Genomic DNA, 26,787 nt, shown 5'->3' with positions numbered 1-26,787 from the left:
CACCTATTAGAATGAAGCTGTATGACCTATGTCATTCACGACTTCTTTTTTTTTTAGGGTGGCTGTTTGTTTACGTATAGAAATAAAATATGTCTTAACCTAATCTAAAGTAGAGGATTGTTTCCATCACTGTGTCAGGTCTTTGGCACAGTTTGTATAATAACTGCTGCCCTAATTTTCCGCAGAAACGCAGAGGTCACACTACTTGAGTTTCCTGTCTGCTTCTGTGTTTGCTTCTTCAGGTCAAAGCAGCAAACACAAGGTAGAGCTATGCAACACTACACAGGCAAAGAATGGAAGTTTTGATGTCAGTATTATTTACAGGGATAAAATTAAAATGTGTACAATTTTATGCCTTAAACAAGTGAATAGCGCTTCTTGTAGCTGCGGTGACAATACTTGTGTAGAAATCTCTATAGTGTGTTAGTGGGGGAGACTTTGAACAGTGAAGTGATATCATTTGAGGAAAATTCAGTACCTGTTGCACATAGCTTTTGTTTCACTGAGTATAGGGATCTTGGTAAGAATGGCAGAGAAAATGCCACTGTCTGTTTTGTGGAACTGTCTGCGCTTGTGATGCATATTTAACATGAATTATTTATGGTACTTCATTGTAAATGGAGTGTTCTGTAGTATATTTGTAAATAATGAATTCTTTATGACAGGACATCTGTATCTCTGCTCTGTGGATCCTGTGTTACAGAACTGGTTTTCTAAATATGTTTCATGATAAGATAGCTATTCGTTTTTCCAGGCTGCCCTGTAATAAAGTATTTTGTATTCCTACTCTATTATCCATTTTGACCCTGGCTTATAAATGATATATATAGGTAGAAGTTTATGCAGTTTGAGAATTGACATGATGTTGGATTTGTTTTATAATAAGAAACAGATATCCTTAGCCATTCTGATTTATTTTTTTTTATGCTGTATAAAATTAGGTTAGCGAAAGACTTGTGCACCATATAAATTAAGTTTTCTGCTTCTAACTTTTTTGAAACATACATTTTTATAAGTAAACAAATCATTTCTGGCAGTGCCACAGGTTTGTTGGGGTAATGAAAATGCTAAATGTAGTGTGCAGCTCAGAATGGTCATAAAAAATGGGGAGGATTGCCTGTTTGTCCCACTTAGGAATTTTAGAACTAACCTCTTCAGTTGCTTATCTATATGATTTGAGTAGGACTTACTTGAAAGCTTGATCTATGTAAGGCTCTCCTACTGTTTCCTAACAGGAAAGTAGTGAAACTTTTCTGGATTTTTAGGATAGTCAATGGAAGCACAGAGTGTAAACCACCTCCTCTGTACATTCTGCTAAATGTTATTACTGTACTTTAAATGTCCATCTTGGATTCTTCTTGCCAAGTGGTTGCAGAAGGGACTTCTCTACCTGTTTCTGTCTCTGCCATTTCCTGGCACAGTACAAGTGAGCAGTATTTGCATGCCTGCAAGTGCCTCCGCAGCTGAGGAATCCTCCATTGTCATCTGTCTGTGGTTAAAGATGTGAGGAAATGTTCTCTACAGGGGAGATTTAGATTGGATATTAAGAAGAGTTTCTTCATGGAGAGGGTGGTCACTCACTGGAATGGACTGCCCAGAGAAGTGCTGGAGTCCCCGTTCCTGGAACTATTTTAGAGACGTGTGGCTATAGCACTCAGAGGCATGGTTTAGGGACAGGGCTCTATGTGGAATCATAGAACATCCTGAGTTGGAAAGGACACTTAAGGATCACCATGTCTAACTCCTGACTCTGCACAGGAGCACCCAGAAATCAAACTCTATGTCTGAGAGCACTGTCCAAACGCTCTTTGAACTCCAGTAGCTCGGGGCCGTGCCCACTGCCCTGGGAAGCCTTTCCATGCCCACTGCCCTCTGGTGCAGACCCTGTCCCTAACCCCCAGCTGCCCCATCCCTGACACAGCTCTATACCATTCCCTTAGGCCTCTGTCAGCAGACAGCAGAGCTCAGCGCTGCTCCTCTGCTTCCTGTGAGGAGCTGCAGCTGCCATGAGCCTCCCCTCAGCTCCTCTGCTCTGAGCAAACCCAGGGATCTCATTTGCTCCTTACATGCTTTGCCATCTAGACCCTTCACCATTTTGTAGCAGTCCTTTGACACCTTTTGGTAGTTTGTCTTGTTTGTACTGGGGCATCCAAACCCATGCTGAGTGCTGGAGTTGAGGTTGCACAGAGCGCAGCAGGCAGCCGCTCCTCTTGCCCAGCTGGCAGTGCTGGGCCTGGGGCAGCCCTGGATGCTGTTGGCCTTCCTGGCTGTCAGGGTATTCTTTTGACTCTTACTCAACTTGCTTTTCTTGGGGCTGCTCTCATCTCCCAGTCTGCATGTACACCCAGGGTTACCCCTTCCCAGATGCAGAATCCTGCTCTTGCTCTTGTTAAACTCCATGTGATTGGTGATTGCCCAGCTGTCTCAGGAGATTAGGTTGATAGTTAGACTTGGTGATTTTTCTCTCATTTTATGACCTCCCATGTGAGTGCAAGCAGAGAGCACAGGAGAAGCAGCCATCTTGGAGGACTGCTGTTCTGCAGCCTAGTGGAGGGTCTTGGGGAGCCACCCTCACCTGTGCTGACTCACCCCTTTGGGCATCTGTAACGTCATTCAAGTCACTGAAATGATCCAAGCTGGAAAAGAAAAAGAAATACTACAAGGAAACAGTGGAAACTGTTTGCAAGCTGGTCCATTTTGGTGTCCTGTTTTGCGTGGCTTACAGATGATCCCTGCCAACTGGGTAAAGAGTGCAGGTAGCTGCAGGTCTGGGCTGAGGCATCTCTGGAACAGATCTCCTGTGGAAAAAATAATACTGAAAAAATGTATTTTCTTATTTTATTTGTTTTATTTTTGCAAAGAAGAGGGAGGAGTCTTCCCTCAAATCACCTGCACACCCCCTTGCCATCAGCACCCAGTGCTTGGGCAGGCAGCGGGCGAGCCTGGTGCCCTGCTGTCCTCCCATCTCCCTCCCAATACTTCTGTTACCACTTTACTTTTCCCTGTAACAGTTCCTGGAGACTCAGTGTCAGTTACCAGTCGTCAGTTACTTGGTCCTGCAACTAATGCACTGCTAAGCCCCTTAATTCCTTCAGAAGGAGGAACAAGCTGATGCTTGAAGCCTGTCTGCCCTGCACTGCCGCAGTTGCCTAGCAGCCAGTGGGAGGCACGGTGAGGAGCATGCTGGTCCTGCGCTGAATCATCTGCAAAGAGACATGAGAAGACAGTTATTACTAGTTATGCTCGTTAACGATTTTTGTCTGTCTCCTGCATGCATGTACACACGTGCGTGCTCTCACACATGCACAGTTACCCGTCTCTTGTTTCTTACAGGCTTTGAGATGGAGATTCCTGTGTTTGGGCAAAGTACTGAACAGTCTTGTGCAGCCTAAAGCAGTAAATGTAAGTGGCAGCTGCCAGGGCTTGATCCATGCTATCGTGAATGCATTACATAGAATGGCTTGGTTTGAAAGGGACCTTAAAGCTCATTGAGTTCCAACCCTCGTGCTGTGTGTAGTGTCACCTCCTGCTGGATTGGGCTGCCTGAAGTCCCATCCAGTCTGGCCTTGAAAACCTCCAGGGACGGGACATAAGTACACTCAGGTCTCTTGAAAGAGCAGAGTTGCTGAGATGTTCAGCTGACAAGGCTCTGTTTTTGCGTATCAGCTTCTACAGATTTTCCCATTTTTAGTTACAGGGTGCTTAATGCTTCTGTTAACTTTTCCTTGAGGGCTCTGAGAGTTGCCCTGCCAAGCTGACTTCTCTTTGACTTACTGCTGCATCCCTGTGCTGGGCACAGCGGCCTCTATGGCTATCAAGAGCTGGGAGAAGGCTGTATGTGCCCTGCTGTGGCCAGCCAGGTACCAGTTGGCTGGAAGTTCGAATGGGTGGTGGGCTGTGACCTGAGGAGGCCAAGGTACGTTTTGTGTGCTGAGGCGCTGCACCTTGGAGCAAAAGCACCTGTAAGTGCTGAGGGGAGGAGGGTGGATGGGGATATAATGCGGTTCTGTCTGTCTGGTTCCTCCTTGTTCCCATCCTCTCCTCTGATGGACTGATTACAGTATTTCCCATGGTTCTGTCCAGTCCAGGCTTTGAACAGGAGTCAAATAAAAATGAGTACTGTCTAGAGTAATCTTGTCTGTGGATCAAGATGTCTTTTGCATAATTTCAGTTTTGCTCCAGAGGGTTTTCTGTTTTCTGAGGGTTTGAGCTGGAGGAAAAAAGGATGGGGAACATATGTAACCCCAATATACTGAGTTAACTAGCTTGTTGCTCATCTTGCCAAGGCTGTAAGTGCCACTACTGTTCTGGAGCAAGGACTCTTTTCAAAGTGATACAGCTACAGCATGCCCAGTGCAATGAGATCCCTCCTTGTTTCCTTCTTCCCCAAGAGGCTTTACTTCTGACTGGCACCTCTGACTTCAGTGCAGTGAATGATGAAAATAGAGAAGCTGCTGGGTGCAGCAGGCAAATGATAGCCAGTTTCGTGTGTCGTTATACCTTTCATTTTAAGACAAGTTCCTAGATGGCAGTGAAGCTAGAATGAGAGGATTCAGCTTATGATTTATATGAATAAATACAGTGGATACTACTTGGATTTTCTTTTAAAAAGGATAATTGTGTTAATTTGCTTGAGACGCAATTATCTCAATGGGATTGATTTGTTTAATTAACTTGGGATGCCTGCAGGTTAAACAGTGAATATAAATAGGAGGACAATGGGGAATGCATCATTAATGTTTGTATTGCAGAAGCATTGACTCATATGTAAATGAAGTGCTGAAAGCCTGCCAGGCAAAGCTAGTTCTGGTGTGGTTTCAAGATACAAAAATCTCTCATGCTGTCATGCAGAACACGGGGTTCATACGCTTAAGAATAAGTTGATGAAGAGTGTGCATTCCAGTACTAACAACAAAAATACTTTGCTCCCCTTGTGAACACCTTGTATGTGAACACTTGAGAAATTGCAAAGGGATAGAGGCTGAAGGAGGCCATTTGTGTCAGACTTCTTCAGTGCGACAGCCACCTCTTCTTCAGTAAATGCAGTTTTTGTTCCAAACGTTGCAAAGACAACAGTATCTTTAAATCATTTACGCTGGGTCTAGCGTCCCTAGGCTGAAGCCTCAGTAAAGCTTCGTGTATCTTCTTGTTCCCAGCTTCCTCTGCTTTACTATGTGGAAACACCACTTTGGACTTCTGAAGAGGATTAGGAATGCTAATGGACCAGTTCTGCAAGCTATGTTTGTCCTTTGCCTACCATTCAGGAGGGTAGTACCAGATAATTCAAAATGTTTTTCCTAAGGTAGCAGCTGTATTGAAGTCCCACTGTGGAAATACTGAACCTGTTCTGTTTGATTCTGCACTATGGAAGTCTTAAACCCTGCAGATCTTTCTCGTACAATTTACTCATTGTCATGGACTGTATAAAACTGTTAACTTTCTCTGAACTTTTTAGGTCTTCATCATAGCTTGCGGTAAAAGATGGTGCAAGTTGAGCAGTGAGTAAAAATAAAATAAATAACAAAGCACAACCACAGAACCAAAACAACTAAACAAACAAATGTGTATACGTTTCCTTTTAGCTGCTGTAAGCATATTGCTATTTCAAAGATGTCATTGCTTCTGCGTGCAGAAAGTATATAGGAGCACTGCAGTCTTTTCTACACTTCCTTGCTGGTTTTTTTTTTTTTTGTATGTGTGTGTGTGCATCTCTGATAATGTATCCATCTCCTGTTAGTGTGATTGCTTCAAACTTCTCAGCTTCCTTCTGTGCAGCAATCTTTTTTGTCCCTAATTATTCTTGTCTCCATTTTCTGAATCTTTTACTACATCTGCTGGTTCTTCTTGAGATCAAATGATAAGAGCAGAACACAGCATTCTGATGGGAACATGCTACTGATGTGTGCTGCTGCACAGCAGTGTTGTCAGTGTTATCCCTGAGATAATCATGGGAACGCTTTCGTCTTTAGAATGGAAAAAGAATATTTCTCAGCTATATCTTCGCATATCTAGCAGTGATTTTCTTTCATTTGCTGAACACTTGAATCAGATATTGAGCTGCTCCAGAAGCGTTAAACCTAGCAAGTACTTCACTTCTTTCATTTAAATGCACTTTGCTTTTTATTGATCTGCACTAGGTTTAACTTGCCCCTTGGCCTGTCCCTATGTAGTTCATCTGAAATTCTTTCTAGTTTTCCGATTTTGAACAACTGTAAATAATTTTGTCTGTGAGTTTCAGCTGTTCAGAGGTTTTTATTGTGGATGGGGAGAAGAGGACATATTGCCTTCTTTTCTGTTTGTTTAACAATGTAAGAAATACTGCTTTGCCTGATGCAGAGCTGAGGATGTCCCCTCCCTTGATCTCGCTTTGCCTTATTGAAAGCTATTTCTTTTGTTCTTATGTATTTTCTTTGTCTCTGCTGCTTTCCAATCTACGTAAATGCTCTTCCTAATAAAACTCAATTTTCCTAGTAGCCTAAAAGGATTTTGTCAAGTATCGTTTACAAGTGAAATTCATAGCCTTTAAAAATATGTACTTACATTGACAAGTCCAAAATACTCATGAGCAATAAAGAAAAAAGTAGAAATTCTTTCTCTGTTGAAGAAATTATGCTTGGGAAATTATATCCTGTTGAAAATATTTGAATTACATGCATCAAATCTGCAACTCACGCACCTTCAGGACATTATTGCCTTTGTTTGCATTGCCCTTTGTTATGTCCTAAGCACATTTTTTTTTTGTAGTCCTTTTTGAATGCAGAGAACTGTTTTTCTACATCTTTCAAACTATTTCTAGTGCCTGTTTATGTCATGCTCTACTATGTGTCTACCTGAAGGAGACTTGTGACTTGGTTTATCTGGAGAGGTTCTAGCTGGAAGTCTCTCAGCTTTTCTGCCCCTATCTGCTGCCTACATCTGAGAAAATGCCATCCACGTCACTTGAAGCCAAGACGTCTATATTTAGGCCATTTATGAAAGTACTGGAATCTTAGGGGAAACATCATCTTCTATTCATCTGGCCAGGAGTCCACCGAGGGCTGTTACCGTGTTTTCAAGGTACACTTTTGACTCTTCTTGGTCTTAACATATACAATGTTTTGCTCTAGTAAATGGGGGTTCAACCTTTTGTCTTGCCTGGGCCACATTAAATGAAGAGGAATTGTTTAGGGTCACAGCTATGAAGGTTGCTCCAAAAATAATGCCTCCTATTTATTTCCATGGAAACTACAACCAATACCAAGATCACAAAAACACTACTTCATAGAAACAGCACAAAGCTACAGAACACTACTTTTCAATGCAGTCATCACCGCTAGCTAGGCATTTTCACCAGAGATGAACAAGAGCCTGCATGCTGTACTCTAAACAGTCTGCACCAGTGAAGGTGACCCGCTGTTGCTGTCACCACCACTGAAACTCACCACCCACTCCCTAACTGTGCTCACATTCACATAAACATTCAACAAGTGTCAGTGAATGTCAGTGGGTGCCAATTTTTTTTCCACATGAAGGAACTCACTGACGCCCCTTTGCTTCATACGCACTTCCATGTCAGACGCCATTTTGTCGGAGTGCCCCTCTGCTGCCACCTGTCACAGGGCAGCAACGTGTAATGGAGTATTGCTGGGAAAGCTCAACCTCTACTGCCGTACCACTACCACCTGCCTCTGACTTAGTGGGCCAGTGTAATAGAACAGGGGGAGCAGACCTCATGAAATATATAATACAACTAATGTGTACAGGTAACAAAACTTTTCCATTTTTAATTTTTTTTTTAATTATTATTAATGCATAAAAAAGGGAGCAATAAAACCATAAAGCTTGTGGGATATATAATGCTGTTTTTGTGACACTAGTGCAGCAGACTGGTCTGATGGCAGTGAATGCAATTCTCAGTGAGCTCTCAAGGTGTTTGTCAGAGTTTTTTGATGAAATTTTACTTTTCCTGTGCTTCATCCTTGATAGTAGTTGTCCATAAATGTAGGTAATGTCAGAAAGTGGTGATATGAATAACACGGTGACTGAGATGAGTTTGGTAGAGAGGCATGATCAAATTTTGGATTGCAACTCTATAGGTTCCATTTAAAAATTCCTGAGTAATGTGTTTAAGTCTATTGAAAATAGAGTTGCAAGTAAACAAAAAAATTTGATGATTTTTTTGGAGATCTTGAAGCCTCTTCTCAGATTCCTTTATCACAAGGGAAAGTACGGCTGCATATTTTTCGCTGCTCACAGGACTGTGTTTAACCACTGTATCAAAATCCATAAACTTACTTGCCATCATTCAAGTTAGCACTGAGTTGCACCCCGTGCGAGCTGTGCCAGGCCGCATGCAACCCGTGGGTTGGGCGTGCCTGCTCTAGTGTGCAAATGTATGATTCTCTCCTTCACGTGAAGTGAGGTTTACCAGGCTTTTGACTTTACTTAAGTTTGCAGAATAATACGTGTTCATCTTCCTCAAGTAAGTACTATGAAGGCAAGCAAATGCGAGAACTCTCCAGCTTCTGTGGTGCTTTGGAGGTGTTTTATGGTAGCATCCCAGTCTGGTTGGATTAGTGTGGGATGGTGGTATCTGAGGGGATGATTTGAGATCTCTTCAAGGAAATGTTATATAAAATGTGTGAAAGATTTCTTAGTTTCTTTGAAGCTCAGGAGTTAGGTCACAGCAACTTTTCTTCGCAAGACACAATTCCTGACCAGGTGATGTGACTTTTAGTTAAAGGGTTTTGTTCATGTAAACAGGCATTGGTTCTGCCTTGAAACTACTACAGGGAAAGTTATCTGTAGGAGGTTTGAGTTTTGTTTATTTTTAAATTTCTTATAGCATTGAGGTATTAAATAAAAAGGCCTTGTTCTTTTGTTTTTACTGCAGAAATGGCTTTTTTTTCCCCCTTCTTTTTTTCCTGTGGTACTTTAGAAACCCTCATCTTCAAATAGAATTTAATTTGTCTTGCATTTGTTTTTTTTTTTTAATATTGCTAACATTGAGTTATCTGCTTATTGGATACATTCTTTTCATGCAGACCATCTAAGATGTCATTGAGGTAAAGTATCCTTGCTGGATACTTTCCATCTGGACCTAAAAATACCATTCTGAAATTGAAAATGCTTTTTCCATATTGTTTTTTAAGGATTTAAATATTTTTTCCCTGTTCCACTGAAGTGCAGAAAATAGGTTGACTGAAAGGCTGACTATCAAATGAAATTTGTGCATGTTTTAAATAACTTTTCACATTGAATCGCCAGAGAATTTTCTCCCTCTATCTGCAGAAATGTCAGTGAAATTTATCTTAGTCCAAGTTTTTTGCCAGGAAGAAATCTCAAAAATGTGTGCGCAATCATTCCCTTCACCCTGTTCTGAGTTCTACGCCAAGTTGTGCCTCTTCTCCTTTCCCTTGGGTGCCTCTTCTTAGTGCTGCTCATCCAAATGAGTTTAGGCTTGAGGTAGGCAGACACATCTGCTTTCATCAGCCAGCTGTTACACTGCTGCATGTGGATTTGCGTTTGCAATAAACCTACTTGTTTATCACATCTAATTTACAGAGATGGAGAATCTTCTTAGCACTACAGAATATTCTGCGCAAGGGGAGGCTGCTACAGTTAGGAATAACTAGTTCACAAAGTAGGACAGAGCTGTTCTTACAGGAAAACTTGCTCTATTTTGCATCTGTTTCTTTGAGTGATGAGTGAAAAAAAAAAAAATCATGATTTTTGCTTTTAATTCTGTGAATTTCTGTAACGTACAGAAAAAATCTGAATAGAATTTACAAGATTATTGCCGGATTATGCAATGGACCCATATCTTTTAGCAGTTCAGGAAGAAAGTCACTGTTACTTGTACTGTCACTTAAATATGATATGAAAGAGAGACGCTTCCCTCCCCTGCTTCCTGCCTCCTTTTATGTTCTTTGCAACGTGAATATACTAACATCTATTTGAAAGCTATTTTTGTTACCTAGGCCTTCTCCTTCACATCCACCTCAGAAGCAATGTGTGCATCTCAGCAGCATGTGTTTGTTTAAGCAAAACTCATTTAGATAATCACCAGAGCAGGATCAGTTGTTTGCTTGAAAAGATGGTGGCATGTGATTGTTTACCTCACCTGCAAGGTGTTTTGTTTATTTCTAGATCCAAAAGATAATTTCCTAGGAAATAACAGTTTATAATTCACATAATGTTTGCATCTATTCTCACTTCAGTCTACTTTATGCTACAGCAGAGGAAGAAAAAGAAAATGGGTATTGGTCCTTGTTCTGCAGTGTGTTGAGGGCCCTTGACTTACCCTGAGGCAAATAAACAAAATGGAGAGATACAATAGATGTAGCAAGAGTAGAAATATATATATTTTTTCTTCTCCCCTTCAGCTCCTCACCACTTTGCATAGATATGATGGAACTGTTGTTTTTGAGTGTTAAATAATATACATACTTATATAAGAACAAGCTCTATCCCCTTTTTTGTGGGAGTGGTACTGGGTGCTGGGATTTTTTTTCTCCAGACACATGACAGCAGCTTTAAGGGCTGCCGAGATTCTCGCAAAACTCTCCTTGCCCAGTGAGAAAGGCCAGGCTCGGTGCCTTGCACCTTGTGCTGGAGGTGCTGCTCAGCCTTTGCTGCGACGGTGGTCTGATAGTGCACACAGCACTTCGGTATGTCCTGAGGTCATTCTAATTTGGGTATTTTTAAAGGGTGGCTAGGGGTGGGTGGGCAACTTTACTTGCCTGAGTGTTTGGGTGTGGGGTGTGTTTGGGAGCTGTTCAGCTGGGTGTGTGGGTTTTGTGTGTTTTAGTGTGAAATAAAATTCCAGAGGTGGCAGTCTCATGGTTCTCCAGTGTAACAGCAGATAAGTGTTGGGCCTTACAGAAGCTTTTGCCTACTTTGTGTTCTGTACCATGGCCTCGTTGCAACCTACTTTCTCGTAACATGCAGCAGTGCATCTCTGGTCTTTGTTAGCAATGGGTTATTGTACCTCAGCCTATCTAGAAAACCAAAGGACATCTGGTCCCTGAAAAACTGATACCTATTAGTTTAAAAAAGAAAAAAAAGGTTTGAACTTGCTGCCATTTCAGTTTATGGTCTCAACTGCAAAAGACAGGAGTATTAATAACAGTAGTTATTATGCATTGCAGTTCTAAGTTTATGCTTCTGACTTGATCAGTTAATTTCATTAGACTTCTTTTGCAATCAGTAACGACAGAGGGGCCCTTCTTCAGGGCAGCTCAGCAGGAATTTAACTTCAGTGCTCTAGGTCACACCCTTTTCTGGGAACTTTTTTTCTTTTTGTTAGTTGTGTGGGAAACCTGGACGGGCAGGCCAACTGAGCTGGTGGTGGTATCAGTGGCTTCCCATCTCCAGGGCTGTCAACTGAGACGTCTTCAGAGTGAACAATGAAGACACTGGTATGAAATACTGGGTATTTTATTTTTATTTTTTGCCCAGTGCAGAAAACCTTTTACAGAAAAAAGAAAGAAAAAAAAAAGCCCTTGGAGGAATGTTTACATCTTAAAGCAATATATCCTCACGTTTCTTCTGTACATGCAGTATGCCTTTGTGAACTGATCAAAATACAAACTGAAACTACTCAGTCAAATGGTGTGCACTAAATAACACACATAACTTACTCCTTTTGGTAAAATGCTTGCTAGCACGTGAGCATCTGTGTGAACAGATCCCATTTCTGTACCACTAACACCTGTTGATAGGCATTTTCTAGGATATTAGAAACTGTCTCAAAACATTCTGCCAAAGGAACATCCAAATTTGGGATTGTTTTTTTTTTTTAAACATTTATTTTTTAAGTGAACTGATGAGCTGGAGAGCAGTGGATTTGAGATAGTGTGTGTGCTTGTTGCAATCTCATGAATTTCAAGAGATGGAAAGTTTGGAATATGGCATGATTTGGAAAAGTGCTGCTAACAGACGAAATATATTTTGTTTCCATTTTAAAAATGAAAAATTGCACAGGAGTCTTTCCCTATGATGTTACATTTCTGAGAAGAGTAACAGCTTGGACAGAGCTAGTAGTTGGCTGATGGAAATTCAGCATGGCCGAGTTCACTCTCAGTGTAGAGGGGCTGGGAGGAATAACATGGAACAATTCTAGGTGATGCCTTCTACTGAGCAAGCAGGTCTGCTCTTTATCACTGCAGTTCATGGCTGACTACTGTCTTCAAGCAATAGTGAGAAAAGTTGTGGGTTCATCAGCTGAAGGGGGAGAAAGACACGGGCAGTGCAGCACCAGGCTGTGCCTTGCTCATCTGAGTTGTGCATAAGGTGATCTGCAGGGGCTCTACCTTCCACCGCCACCAGGCTGAATCCAGCTGCAAATTTGAGGCACTGGTTTCAGGGATTTCCTTTCTGAAGATGCAAGTCTTGTCCTTGGTGAGCTGCTCTGGTTTCAGGGAGATACTTCAACTGCTGTTCAGAGATGTTAATTGCTTACAAGCTATTTGTGTATATTGGTTTCTCCTACATGTGTGCTTCTCCACTTATCTTCAACACTCCTCCTATGCACCTCCCATATCCTGCTCTAGCTGCAAATAGTAAAAATGGTGCTGAACCTGTTACGGCTCTTCCTCCATCTGACTGAGATCAGTGAGAATGGACTTGCTGAGCATAAGAGACAGATTTCTATCTCTAGTGGTCACATTTTAGTTTTGAGGGCAGAGAGGAAGTTTTTGTAAATTGTTGAAATGCTAAGTATCTTTTTTGAAAAACGTTCATACATTTTTTGGAAAAAAAAAAAAAGACCTATTTTAGATAGTTCTTTGGGGTAAATGTGCTTGTCATAGAACTTTTTTTTTTTTTTTTGAGTTACCTGGTCTTTCTGAATACATTTACCATGATTGTTATTCACTTGTATTGTTTGTTTCCCGACTAATTATATAAGTTAACAAACCACTCCAGGGTTACCTTTGCTTTTATTTGTTTTAGAAATTGCACGATGAAAAATGTGCTCATTGGGTTGCCTGCTGCTGAACTGAGAGCTTTAAATGAAGTAGTTTCTAGTTGAAATATAGCAGAACCACAGAAGCATTACAATTAACATGCTGTTTTTCTTTATTTCTTCTTTTCTAAAATGTTGCCACATCTTTTTCTAAGGTGAACTAACTTTTTCTTCCTCCTAGTTACGCTTACCTGGAAACAGTCACTTGTTACTGAACCACGTGCACCAGAGCCCTGTTGGACATTCATAACCTTTTGTACATCTGCCTGCCTTTGAAGCTATTAAAGTTTCTCTGGCTTTTCTGGATAGCTGAATGTAGCTGCAAATAATACCAGAGGCTGCCTTTTCACCTTTTTTTTTAAATTCTTTTCTTTCTCCTTAATTTCAGAATTAACTTATAAACAAGTACATTTCTAGACAAGGGTAAGAAAAAAGTACTTTGTGGGAAAGCATCCATGTGAGCATCTTGTGATCTGCAGACAGATGTTACTGTGAACTGATTTGCTGTTTTTGAGTGGAAGGGTGGGCACATTTTGCCACTTGTGTTTTAATGGAATACTCCATCTGCTGTCTAGCCAAATCTCTTTCTGAGCATGAAGATTTGTGCCAAATGTAACATTAAATCAAGAGAAAAGAGGTGGTGTATTTTCTTCAGTTCTCCCTAAATGCTAAAACCCGATGTATCTGAGGGTGGGTGAATCCAGATCTCTTTGTGTATCTGCTTCCTTGCTTATTTTAAAACAGCAAATAAGTGTAATTCCAGTTGGTTGCTAATTTGGAAACACAGTCAAGTTTTTATTTGTTAAATGACTGTTCTGATGTTCTTCAGTTAACGAATTTGGTATTATCTACTGTGCTCGGTGTTTTCATCACAGACTACCTAACGTGTTGAATTCTTGCCTCTTGTGATGAATGTTACTTTTCCTATTTTTGTTAAGGCAGGTGGTATGCCAGTAAATGTATGGGGTTCTTTTGTTCCAACATTAAGGAGATGCAGTATGTCACCCATTCTTGAGATTCAGAATTCATAATACTCATACACTTTAATCATCTGTAGTTATATAAGTTTTAATGTTCTGATTCTGTTCATTGGCACGGTACTATTTAGTTCAGATACGACAGTCATGAGTCATTCACCAAGTTGTTTGATTGATATAGATGATGTTTTTTAAAGCATCATGGAGAGGAATTGGAAGAACGCTCTTTTCTTACTCATTCACTGGACTTAGGAATAGGAGCTACCACGTTCTTTCCTTTTACATGCTTCTTACAAATAGAGAGATGCTAACAGCCACATGAGGCCAGAATTAGCCATCTGTGGTGAGCTTTTAGGCATGGGAGTGGAGTGAAAACGCCAAAGTGTGTCAGGATTTTCCATCTGACTTTAAATCTTAGAGTTTTGGACTTTCCAAAAGTATTGAACTTACTGGCAATAGTCACGTTCTGAACTCCAGAGTAAGTTCCTTCTGACCTTAGCCCAACACTCAGGAGACTTTATTCATTTACGGATATAGCTAAAATTGCAGTAGAATTAGTGCAGTGAGTCCACATGAGTCCAGTGTCTTGGTAGTGATTTTACTTTTCACCGAGCATCACCATGTTGTTAAAAGCGTATAAGAAGTTCAGAAGTAGACATAAGGTCTGGTGGAAGTAGGGAAAAAGTTGAGATGGCATGAACTAGAAACCTCTTGCTGACTAGGTGTTCTATGCTTGGGAGCATCTGAAATAAACCCGTCTCTTGCATGTGTGAAAGACCTTCGCCTTTGGCAGCAGACTATTAAAATCATATCCAGAGAGTTAACCTACCAGTTTTTTTCCCCAGGTTAAATGAACTGTATAATCCCCTTGAGAATTAAAATTGTGTTCAGCCATGGACTGTAGAGTGAAGCTGCATAGCTGTTTGAGACGGAGAGGATGAGCAGAATGTACTTGCTAGTCTTTGGGATGTGGAGAAGTATGAGCATTCTCAAATCTTGCCTTTCTCAATAAATTTGTCAGAAGCCTCAAATGAGAGAAATCTACGGTTTAATCATCTCAGGATTTTATGATTTAAGTAGTCCTATGTTTTCTGGAGACAATTGCTAGTAATGTACCTAGCTTGAATTTGCAGTCCACAAATGTTAAGAACATGGCAAAAAAACAGTACTCTTTTGATAACCTTCGGTCTCTTGACAAAGGAGGAAGGTTCATCTCTGAATTTCTGTAGAGACTACTTGATTTTGTAGTTGTTATTTTTTCTGGGTACGTCGGTCCATTGTTTATTAAAAACAAACACATTGCACAAGTTGAAATAACATTGATGTTCTAGCCTAATTCTTAGCATAGGAAGGAAAAGAAATGTTTGTATGTCAAGTATTTGGAGGTAAGTTTAAATCATATGTGCAGTACTTCAATTGTTTGTTGGCAGCCCTCATCCTTTTAACTGAAGCGTGGTAATAAGAACTGTTTCAAGATGAAGGAGCACTTCTGTTACTGAAGGCTATCTATCCATAGGAGAAAAACCACCCATGATATTGTAGCCTTCTTCATAAGGTCTCTGCTTGATGTCTGTGTCAGATGTGACCAGCGTTCGAACATTTACCTTACATTCATGCAGTAAAGATGGGCTGATACCTTCCTTATTTAGAAGAAGTCTCAGGGGACGGCTGTTGTGAAATGCCCTGGTGCTGCACTGGGTTCACTCAACTCGTGTGTCCCACCTTGCTGTTGGTGAGGGTAAATCTTGATTTTCAGATGGTGCAGTGCAGTGCTGTGACCTGCCAGTGTTTAGAAGAGTTCTTTGCATCTTTTTGTTATCAATGGATTCATTTTCATACAACATTATTGAGACTGCCTCTAGTACATTCCTTTCTTTAGCTACAGTGGTGTTTCCATAGACTGAATGCAGATGCTGTGCCATTGGCTCTATTATATACATCGCTCTGAAAGTATTGCCTCCTATTTATTTCCATGGAAACTACAATTGATACAGAGATCACAATAACACTACTTCATAGAACAGATTCTCAACTACAAAACACTACTTTTCTATGCAGTCACCACCACTAGCTATGCATTTTCACCAGAGATGAACAAGAGCCTGCATGCTGTGCTCTTAACAATCTGACCCAGCAGAGGTGATCCACTGTTGCTGTCACCACTGCTGAAACGCACCACTCGCTGCCTCAGTGTGCTCACATCCACTGTTTCATCTCCATAAACATTCAGTAATTGTCAGTGAATGTCAGTAGATGCCATTTTTCCACATGAAGGAATTCAGTGACACACCTTTGTTCCATAAGCACTTCCATGTCAGATGCCATTTTGTCAAACTACCCCTCTGCTGCCATCTGTTGCATGGCAACAAAGTGTAATGGAATATTGTTGGGAAGGTTTAACCTCTAGTGCCGTACCACCAACATCCACCTCTAACTTAGTAGTGTAATAGAATAGGAGGCACTACTTTTAGAGCAGCCTTCCTAAGTGCAGGGGCACAAAGGCACAGCTTTTAACCTCTTTGAGATCTTCAGGCCACAGCGTGGCAATGCCAGTCCTCACCCAGAGATGTGCCACCATGCAATCAGTGGGAATATTTTTCGTTGGAGAATCATTGGTTCTTGGAGGCTTGTGCTTCTGTGTGCCTGCACCCATAAACTTCTCTCGTGTCTGTGTTCAAGCTTTGTGGAGACTGTGAGCTGCTACCTCTGGCTAATACAGGCTGAAGTGCTGACTGCTCAAACTTGGTTGGTATTGTGAGAATTGCTTTTAATTCTGGCTTGCTCAGCATGTTTATGAAGTTTCTCACCTTTCTTTTCTGTTGCAACTGTTTCTACCTCCTGTTTTAATTGTGGTTTTTAAATCAACCTAGAGCATGTCCTCCCTCATCACTCCAGCCCCAAGTTATCTTTGCTGGTATTTGTGGTGATGAGGGCTGTTAAAAATGGCATTATCTGTTGTATACTTCAGTCATGAAGAAGTCTGCATTCGGAACTAAAAATACCTCAGGTTCGTGGCATCACTTCTTCATCCTTTGGTCACAGTGCCTGTAGCTGCTGTTTCCTGGGCAGTTCCCAAGGGTGTGTGGAGTGAGAGGTTAGCATCCACCCTAGTCCAAGTTACAAATTACTTTTCTAGTTAGATCTCCTGGGCAGATACTCCAGAAAGGCTTGAGGCTGCTGTAAGAGAAAAGTGAGCAGAAGGGAAACCACGAGTGTGTCAGCACCACCATTTTCTTTCCAGAATCCTGTGATAAATCAGATAACAGTCTTCTGAGAATTGCTTGCTTACTAATTATCGAAAAAGCATTACCTTTTTTGTGTCCTTAATTAGCATTTCAGCTTGTATCTAGGCCTTGATGGTAAGTGGGCCTTGCATCCCAGAGATTCAGTAAGTGATGAAAAACTGAAGTATCTGTCGCTTACTTTTATCCTCCAAAAAAACCCAGAACTGTGCTGATCTCTAAGTAGAGATGATGTCAGAAATGATGTATTCTAAAGATGATGGTTGCTTTTTTTTTCCCCTCCGTTTCCTCATCAGATGGCTTGCAGTACATGTAAACAATGCAGTAAATAAATACTCTGATGCAAAGATAACCATGGAAAATCTTTTTATGCGTTTCTAAATCGGAGGATAAAATGCATTTTCTGCAAACTGGTAGGAGAATTACAGGGTGAGTCTTTGAAAGCACGATCTGGACCAGCCTAGATCTCCAGATAGCACACTGTGAAATTTAATATCCACAAAAAAATGATTGATGAAAAATGTTGTTGTAAAAATATTGTATATTTTTTTGAGAGAAACTTTTTCAGAGAGCTCAGAGTGAAGGCAAGCTCCATAGAGAGGTGGTGACTAGCACTGCTTCATGAACACTTTTATCTGCTTCACTGACTTTTGGAGTATAAGACTAGAAGCTTGATACATGGGCATCTGAATAACACTGTTGAATGCAAGACTTGCTGAGCAGAATTGATGCTAGGCATGTTACCTAATTTGTTTAAAGTTATGGGAGCTTGTTCTGATGTTGATCTTTTGTAGACAGTTTATAGAGGTAATTCAGAGAGGTGTCTCTAGATGACAGCAGATGGGAAATCTCAGATTTTAGCAGATTTTAGACCTGAGAAACTGATGAGCAGCGTGAAAGGCTATTCCAGAGAGGAACCTGATGGACTCAAGTAAACAGGATATTAGAATATGTCCTCTGAAACTTTCTAGCAAACAAAACTTTTGAGAGGTTCAGCTGGCACAGATCCACTTGCTTAGAGGGTGATTATGTGTAATTCCTGCTAGAATCAGGTCACTGTGACCTCAGACAGAAATGGGGCTTGAAAGGAAAGCTGATCCTTGGCTTCCTGTCTCGAGCCCCCACTCATCATCTCTTTGCAGAGTGCTGTGCCAGGGCACTGGGTGGGCAATGGGGAGCCATGGGCAGAGACTTTTACTTCTTGAACCATGACAGTGTGCCAAGTGTTTTGTAATACTGCTAAAAATAGTGTGAAATGGTCAGGCATATACTCTTTTCACTTAAAAGTTTGATTCTTGATAACATGCCAGGAATTCTGAAGGATGACTTGGTCAGCTGTTATGTAAGGTAGAGCCATAGGTGACAGATAAGTTTATTACTATCACTTTCTTGTTTCTTGCTTAGTTTTTTTCTGGGAGAGGATCTGATAGTGTTTGGCTGTGCCTTCTATCAAGGTTTTCTCCCTGCTGCTTGTTAGGTGCTCTATGGAAACTGCATCCTATTGTTCTTCCAAGAAACTAGCTGGCAGTTCTGACAGAAACAAAATGTTAACCACTTATTTATCCTAAAAGGCCTTTCTTTGGGGTGCTTTTCTGTTCTCCCTTGCCCTCTCCCTTGATTGTCCACAAACTAAAAAGATTAAAAACCCAAACTAAACACCAATGACACAGACAATGGCCAAAATAATTCTCTGTAGCCTACCTGGGAAAGAAAAAATTATCCTCATCTGTTTCTCTGCTTATGTTTCTCTCAGGTAAGTGTTAAGCAGGATGAGCTTGCTCCTTGCAGAGTGATGCATATTTATTTTTTCACTTCATTGGTTAAGTATTCTTGTAAGGTGTCCTGTGTGATTTGTCACAACATCACAAAATTGAAGAGAGTGTTGTGCTGCTGGACCTGCAGTTAATGTGGGAATTACCTTGAAAGCTAACTTAGAAGAGACCTGGGAACAGGTAGGCTGCAAATGTTAGGCAGTCAGACAAATTGTACAAGTCTGTGGGCAAAGCTTCAGAGGTTTTGTATCTCTGTCAATAGGATTATCAGGCAAAATGTTGATAGCTGACCTAGAAGATATTTGGGAAGCGTTGTTGGTTTTTGCAACCATAAAATGCAAAATTTTAATTTCTTACAAAAATGAGTCATTACATTTTGCTTGCTTGGCCATTCTCCCTCGCCTGCAAGCTGAAGGTGCCATGGTATGAGAGCATAGTTCCTTTGCCTTTTTTTTTTGTGTGTGTGTGCGTGCACTGTTTCTGATTACGTGGAACAGTTGTGGAGGAACGTGAGGATCAGCAAATAACACCTTCTGCAGAGAAAAGCCTATACAAGGGAAGAAAGAGATTTGTATAGGGATAGCCAAGGGCTTTGAATATAATGAATAAAAAGATGCTCAGTGGAGCTAATACTTTGGGGGAAAAAATTCTTCACATAAAGTTGAGAAAGCTTCTATGCGTCAATGTTCCTCTGAAAATGGTAAAAGTAATTCTAAAAGTTGAATGACACGGCATTTAATTATGTAAGGAACCAAAGGGGCTAAAAAATAATAACCTGGTATATCAGAAAGCAATTTAAAATGTAAGCAAGGGAAAATGGAATATTTCTGTCACAGTAAGACAAATTTCACCACTAGCTGCATTGATTTAATGCCTAAAATTTTGTTCCAAACTGATCAGTAACTATAGAGGAAAAAAACCAGACTTTCATTCACTCAACCTCCCAGTCCAACCCCTTCCACTTCTCAGCAGGAATAGCAAGGAAGATTTGGATAAATACACAAACAGGACTTAGGAATTTAATTAGCTCTGTTGGTTGTTCAATCTCCAGTTGTCTGATTTAATTGTCCCTTTCAAAGGGATCATTTGAAGCAGAGCTCCATATGTGATGTGAATGTCAGTAAACTAAGCTTGTTAGTGTATAGTACAAAGGCCAAAGCTGAATTCTTTTGGGTATTCACAGCCTTTAATAAATAGTGCGATGGCTGAGGAGAAATCGTTCTTTACGCCCACTCTCCCTGAAGATGTTTCCCTTCAATTTAAAAATGAATATTCAGTTAAAAAGTTATTATACATCTTGTCTTTCAAAATATTCTTGGCGCTGCATAGGATTCTGCCTGCAAAGGGGTGGGTTTTTTTTCCCCTCCTACCTCCTGCATGGAAGATCTGGAACCGAGCAGTAGCTGTTTAGAGTTTTAGGTTTGTCTGCTTGTTTGTTCTGTTTGTTGTGGGCTTGTTTTTGGGTTTTTTTTTGACCCAATAGTTCTGTTTCCTCATCTGTAGAGTCCCTCATTTGTCTTCTCAGGGCAGAGCTGGCATATTGGCATGGTGTGATAGCTCCAAGCTTCGGCTGTTGAGCTCTTGACTCTGTCAAACTGAAACAATTAGGGTTAAAGCTTGTTAAGGGGAGTGCCTGCTTGAAGAATTTTTGAGCGATTGGGGAATTTCATTTAGGAGAATGGTTGTTTTCCAGTAATTTTGCTGAGGGAAAGTGATGTTTGAGGGTTTTTCAGAGAAGTAGGGTTGTTTACTGCCGTTGTTCTTGGCGATGATTTGTTTGAACAGTTTCAGTCGCCTCATAGTTTAAAGTAGGAAACTGAAATTTTGCAAGAGTGTAGGCTTAGGATATTAAGAATAACGAAGAGAAGAGCTGACAGCAATGTGTTGCAGGAGAACTCCTTGTACTGAGTGAATTCGATGATAAAATGCCAGAGGAAATTGCTTGTAGATAAATGAAAGTAATGCATGTGGGAAGAAGAGAGGGGGGTTACAACTCTGTGTATGCTGAGACAAATTCTGCACCAGGCACTGCTCTTCTCGAAAGGGGTTTTGTAGTTAGTTTTCTGTTAAAATGGCAGCATAATTATTGGTAAAATGACTGTCAGGATTCATTAGTGGTGGAATAGAAAACAAAACAGAAAGCATCGATGTACTGCTGTGTAAATGTGTGATGTTCACCTGTCTTGAGTACTGTGTGCAGTTCTGGCATCTCCTCGCCTTCCCTCTCACCTCCCCCAAACCACAAAATGTTGTGAAGAAGGAAAATCTAAAGTACAGAGGCACAAAAAGCTACTAGCAGTCCTCAGTCAGGGAGGTGTTTGTCATGAGAGCCACAAAAATCACGGATGTCATGAAGAAGGGAGTGGGGAACATTGGGTGAAATGAGTGTTAGGGAGCTGCAAAGTGGAAGAGCAGTGGTTCCTGGGCAGCTCTTGGACTGTGATACTGTGATTGGAGGCCATGGGTACTGGCTGTCAGCGTGGGTTCCAAACCTAAGGGACGGGTTTGAAAGGCAGTTGAACAGATGCCACTTCTGACTAGAGAAGCTGCAGGGTCATTGAAGGCTGGGAAAGAATATTCTTTTAAATGTTCATTCAAGATATTGCTGTATCTTTTCCTTCTTTTCACTCTCCATTATTTATAATCTGATGTTGACTGCTTTTGGAAATAGATTTTGATTCTCTATGGTTTTTATGTTCTTTACCTTACCAATAAGGTGGCTCTTGGATTCCTTCACAGCTTTTTTGAGCTTTTATGAGTTTTCAGCCTCTTGGCAACCCTGTCAAAAAAATTTTGTGCCATGTCAGATTTGCAAAATGTAGTTTTACATCTTAATTGTAATAAACATACTTCATGCAATGAATGTCTTCCATATCTCCATGCTCTGCAGAGCTAAACTTTAGTACACACGTAATGAGTGTCATGTCCAGTGGAGGGGAGGCCTTTCGTTGTACACTTGAAATTTGTGTCTGCCGCTGGGCCTGGATACTATCCAAATTCCGTCTGGAAATCTGGAAATAGGAGGTGTATTTTGTAGATCTGAGAGAAGTTGGGTTGGAAGAGATGAGAAAAAGTCGAAGAGGGCAGGCTAGCTGGTACCAGAGGGGTGAAGCATGGTGTGGAACAAGAGAAGAGTGTGGATCTTGGAAGTGGAAAGGACTGGATTTGGGAATTAAGAGAAGGGAAGGGTAGGGAAGGAAGCAGCTGAGTGCAGGAGTTGTAGAAATAGGCAGGGAAGGCTCTGACTACTGAAACACATTTCAAAGGTGGGGATGGAAAAAGGAGTGTCAGAATCTGAGATTCTGCTGTCAGCAAATGCCTGTCAAACTCAGATAAGCGTCGTGCCAGCGCTCCTTCCCCCAGCAGATGACAGCCTATTACTGGTATAATTTTACTTTGTTCACCTTGACTGGTCTGTGTTGAGGCCATGTTGCAGACTGAAGAACCATTCTAACTTTTAGACAATTCTGTAATGGAATATCCTTTTTAAGTGACAACATGTAGGTAAGAACATATTAAGCTACCTTTTTAACATTAAGCACCAGAATGAGAATATGCTTTTGTAACTTTTTGTTATATCTAAATGCACTTCATAAGGAACCTATAAACTACATTTCTTTTTTTTTTTTTCCTTACAACCTTCCTGCCCAGCTTTGTACATATGGTGGGGTTGCTGTGAAGATTATAGAATCATTAGACTCCAGTAGAAAAAAACTACGTTGGATCTCAAATTTATTGCTGCAATTATTTGCAGTTATGTAATAAAGAAACAAAGAATTGTAGCAAAGAATAGTGTCCTGAATGGGACAAGCTGAACATTGCCCAAGGGTCTGGTTTGTCTTCTGGGCAGTGACACAGAGCAGCTGCATGATGTGTCATTGAAAGTGGACATCTCCCAGGTAGTCATGAGCAGTGTCCATAGTGGTCTGTTCCCAGGTTTCACCTTAGTCATCTTTGCTTGTGTGGCTGGCAGGCATCTAACCAGTAGCTGGAGTCAAGACTGCTTTAAACAAAATCTAATATTGTACAGTGTCTGTTATTTGAAGTGCCAGATTTTGCATGTGAAAAGCTAATTCTGGAATTCATAATCTATCTGTATTGTAGCATCCCATCTGTAAGATATGCCATTTGTCTAAGAGATTAGCTGTGGAAATCAATGGAACGCAACGATGCCAAAATGTTTGGAAGTTGTAGAAATGAGTACATTAAAAAAAAAAAGTCTAGCCTGCGTGAAGAATTCAATCCTCAGAAGGGCATTTGAATTTCTGGAGATAATAAGGTGTGGACTGAAAGCTGAATTTGAATCAAAGGAGAGATGGTATTTGTTAGGTGAACAAATTTAATGGTACACAATTGATGATAATTCATGTACTTCCAAGTTTTCTGTTTCCAGTTTTGTTGCTTGATATTATCTTCTTTGTTGGTATTGCTTTTTTAACTTATGTATTCTATTACTTTTCTTATGTTTCTTATCTTAAGATGGCTTACTTTCCCTTTTTTTCTTCCAAACATAATTTAAATACTGTTTAACTGAGATCAACCAATTCAGATAAAAGGATGCTCTCTCTTGTTGTAATGGAAATAATGGAAGATACAGAAAACTCTTGTCTCATTCAGTTAGAATAGGCTTATTCAACTCTGGGAAGATTATCAGCTAATATTTGTTTGCAGTTAGTTAGGCTGCCACTGGGCAGGAGAAGAGAAATCACTAATTACTCCTGTGTACTCTGAGGGTGCTCTGATGGTACGTGGAGAATCTGAGTTACTAACTCTTGCACATCAGTTAAGTTCCTGTTGTCAGTTGATATACAAATCCATCATGTTCAAGTAAATAACACTATTCTATATGCTGTGTGTCCAGTGTTGTTAGTCATTTTACTTTGACAGAGAATATGAATATCTTCATCTTTGTTCGATCTGTCTAGCTTTCCCATGTCAAAACTGCTGAGCAACTGCAGCTGTAGCACTGCTCATGGAAGCATGTGGGCCATGCTGTACAAACTCAAATAGCATAAGGCATACTTGCATGGTTTCCTCAGTGCCCCTGCTCATGGTGGTGGGAGGGCATTGCAACTTCATCTTTCAGACAAAGCTTCATCTCATCCCAGCCTGCTGCTGGGCCTCAGAGCAACAGCAGAAGTTCATTCAGGAGGGGATCAGTGTCTTGGAATACAGTGTGGTCAGAATGGAGTCTGCAGCTGAGGAGAGTGGAAGTGTTGCAGCAAAAATGCTGACCCTGAGCTGCCACCGCAGGGTAAAACTGTAAGTGGAGGAACCAGTGCTGGCATTTATGCTATCCATTATAGAGGTCCTGTGTGTCTTTTGCTTCTCCTTAAATCTGTTCTCTGAAGGCACCCGCTAACATAGTGTTTGTTTAGATGTCTTCCTGTGACATTGTCTAGTAACTTGCAGGTAGGTGAAAGCTTTGCGTTTCCAAAGCTTAACATAGCTGGTCTTTGTGCAGCTCCTGGTCCTTTGGTGTTTTGCCTAGAGTTTACTGACAGCTTCCATTTTATTCCTGAAAAAATAACTAGTTTAATTTTTAAGTGTGAAGCTTTGCTGATCAATATGGTATAAACGTAGTCGAGTTCAAGAAATTGCCTTCATTACTATCTTGAGATGAGAAATTGATTTAGTTGCATTCTCTTCGTACTAATTCGCTCATGCTTTACATTCCCATAAAAGGTATTATGTGCTCCTTATTTTCCAGCAGTGTCATCAATCCTAATGAAGAGAGAAGAAGAATTTATATTGTGTGTATGGGATAGCTGATCTCTGACTTAGCTCTTAATTTGTAAATGTTGCTGAAGACTTCCCTTCCCTTTTCCTTACTGTGCTTAGGTTCATCTAGAATCTAGCGGGTGTGGTAGGAATAAAACCAAAGAATATTAATTTAGACTGGTTTTGGATCCAAACTTAAAAAATGAGAGATGCTGATGAAATTTAATGAAATCTATTTTCAAGGAATTAAAACATTATTTGTGACTTTTACGTACTTTCGCAGTGTTTGGTTTTATTCTGCATTAATTACACTGGGACTATTTTCAGTGTTTTATTAGTCATTAGTTTGCTACCTCTGTCTCTGAGGTGCCCAAAGTTTTGTTCTTTACCTGTGGTATTACGCAAAAGAGCTCTGCATGTGCCTGCTAATTTCCATACAACTGCATGTGGGTATTACTGTATCTCTGCTGATGGAGGTGAATGACTCAGCAGCATAAATCAACATAATGAAAGAAATGAGCAAAAAGGTGATGTAGAGAGAAAAGCAGCAAAAAGAAATACAAAATAAGGAAAGGATTTTTTTGGACATCGCTGTTGTTGCCTTTCTTGCTGTCAGTTTGGCTGGCCTCTCTTGGAAGCTGCCTGGGATGGTCTGTCTGCAGAATGCTTTGACATTTTTAGATGGATAAACTAAAAAGCAAGCAAAACTATGTAGTGTGACTGTGGTCAATGCTCATGATATAGCGGTTATTTTTTAATGAAGTTTAAACAGATCTTGGCAAGTTCTAAACAACTGTGTTGAACAGCTTTTGTAGCTGCCAGAGTTAACCATGGGCTTCCCGTATGCTTCTGAATATATCCTGTTCCAAATGTAGTCAGTCATCTGGAACGTTCAAGGTGCCTGCTGGACATCTAAAGATATGAAATACCAGTATAAAAAACGAAATGGATAAAACAGTAAATAGATGAGACTTTATAATAGCTTTTCTTATTTCAGCATATTTATTAAAGAAGTTATACTTTCAATTTAGGATTCACTGAGAAAAGCCATCAGCAGATAGATTGCAAGCAGCTAATGGACTGTTTGCTTTCTGAGATATCTGCAGCATTTCAGCTCACATTCATAATGAAATTCAGGCATGCACAAATGGTAGTTACTGTAACCCAACACAATAAATTCATAAGCAAAAACTTGGTTGTATCCGAGGTTATTCCTGTGTTTCTGTGCAATGGAATCATTTACTATCAGCCGTGGGGTTCTTTAAAAGGACATTTCGGACAGGGTAGGCTTCATAAGGAGTTCCGTTTTCTCCTGCAGCTTGTACTTGGATCAGTGTGTACTTTGGATTGTGCTGTGAACCCCTCTATTTCTTTTGGCTCCTGGGGATCATACCATGGGCTGCAGAGGTTAGTGCTGGGCCAGGTGAAGAAACCCTTTGGATTCATTTCCCCATGCCTTGGAAGGTTGAGGGAGGGGAGCTGAACTGTTCAAGGAACTACTGGATTTGGCAACAAGTTTCTTGCTACATGCAGTCATGTCATGGTGCTTAGGACCTATTATCTGAGACCTTTAGAGAGTAATTTCAGCAGATGGATCAGATGTGGAGATGACAGGGTGAGAGGAGGAAAATGCTGATCAAGCTTCCTGGTATTACCTGTGTCCTTCTCCTGTGAGACACTGTTTATACAGTTGCCTCTCATGGCTGCAGCAGCTTTCCAAAACCTACTAGCAGGGCCTAATGCAAATAGAAAGCTTCCTGTTGACATCAGTGAGCTGAGAACCCTCACTCCATCATCCAGATTGGCTTAATGCTTGTCAGTGATTATAAATATCTTAAGGGCAAGTGTCAAGAGCATGGGGCCAGCCTCATTCCAGTGGTGCCCAGTGCCAAGTCAATGGGCAACAGACAGAAACTGGAACATGGGCAGTTCCATCTGAACATGGGAAAGAACTTTAGACAGAGCAGTGGAACAAGCTGCTGAGAGAGGTTGTGGAGTCTGCTTCTCTGGAGATATTCAGAACTCACCTGAATGCTCTTCTGTGTAAACTACTTTACGCAATCTACTTTAGCAGGAGGTTAGACTGGATGACCTCCAGAGGTCCTTTCCAACCCCTACAATTCTGTGGT

The 26,787-nt window shown here is 40.8% G+C and overlaps 1 protein-coding gene across 1 annotated transcript in view; it reads left to right on the top strand.

Annotated features, from left to right (window-relative positions):
• TRERF1 (transcriptional regulating factor 1) overlaps positions 1-26,787 on the top strand; it is a 104,253-nt gene that overhangs the window by 42,864 nt on the left and 34,602 nt on the right.

The sequence above is a fragment of the Phasianus colchicus genome, chromosome 2, assembly GCF_987193195.1.
Source record: "Phasianus colchicus chromosome 2, bPhaCol1.hap1.1, whole genome shotgun sequence".
Classification (NCBI taxonomy): Eukaryota; Metazoa; Chordata; class Aves; order Galliformes; family Phasianidae; genus Phasianus; species Phasianus colchicus.
Note: the sequence above shows the minus strand (reverse complement) of the source record. Positions and strands in the feature narration are given on the sequence as shown.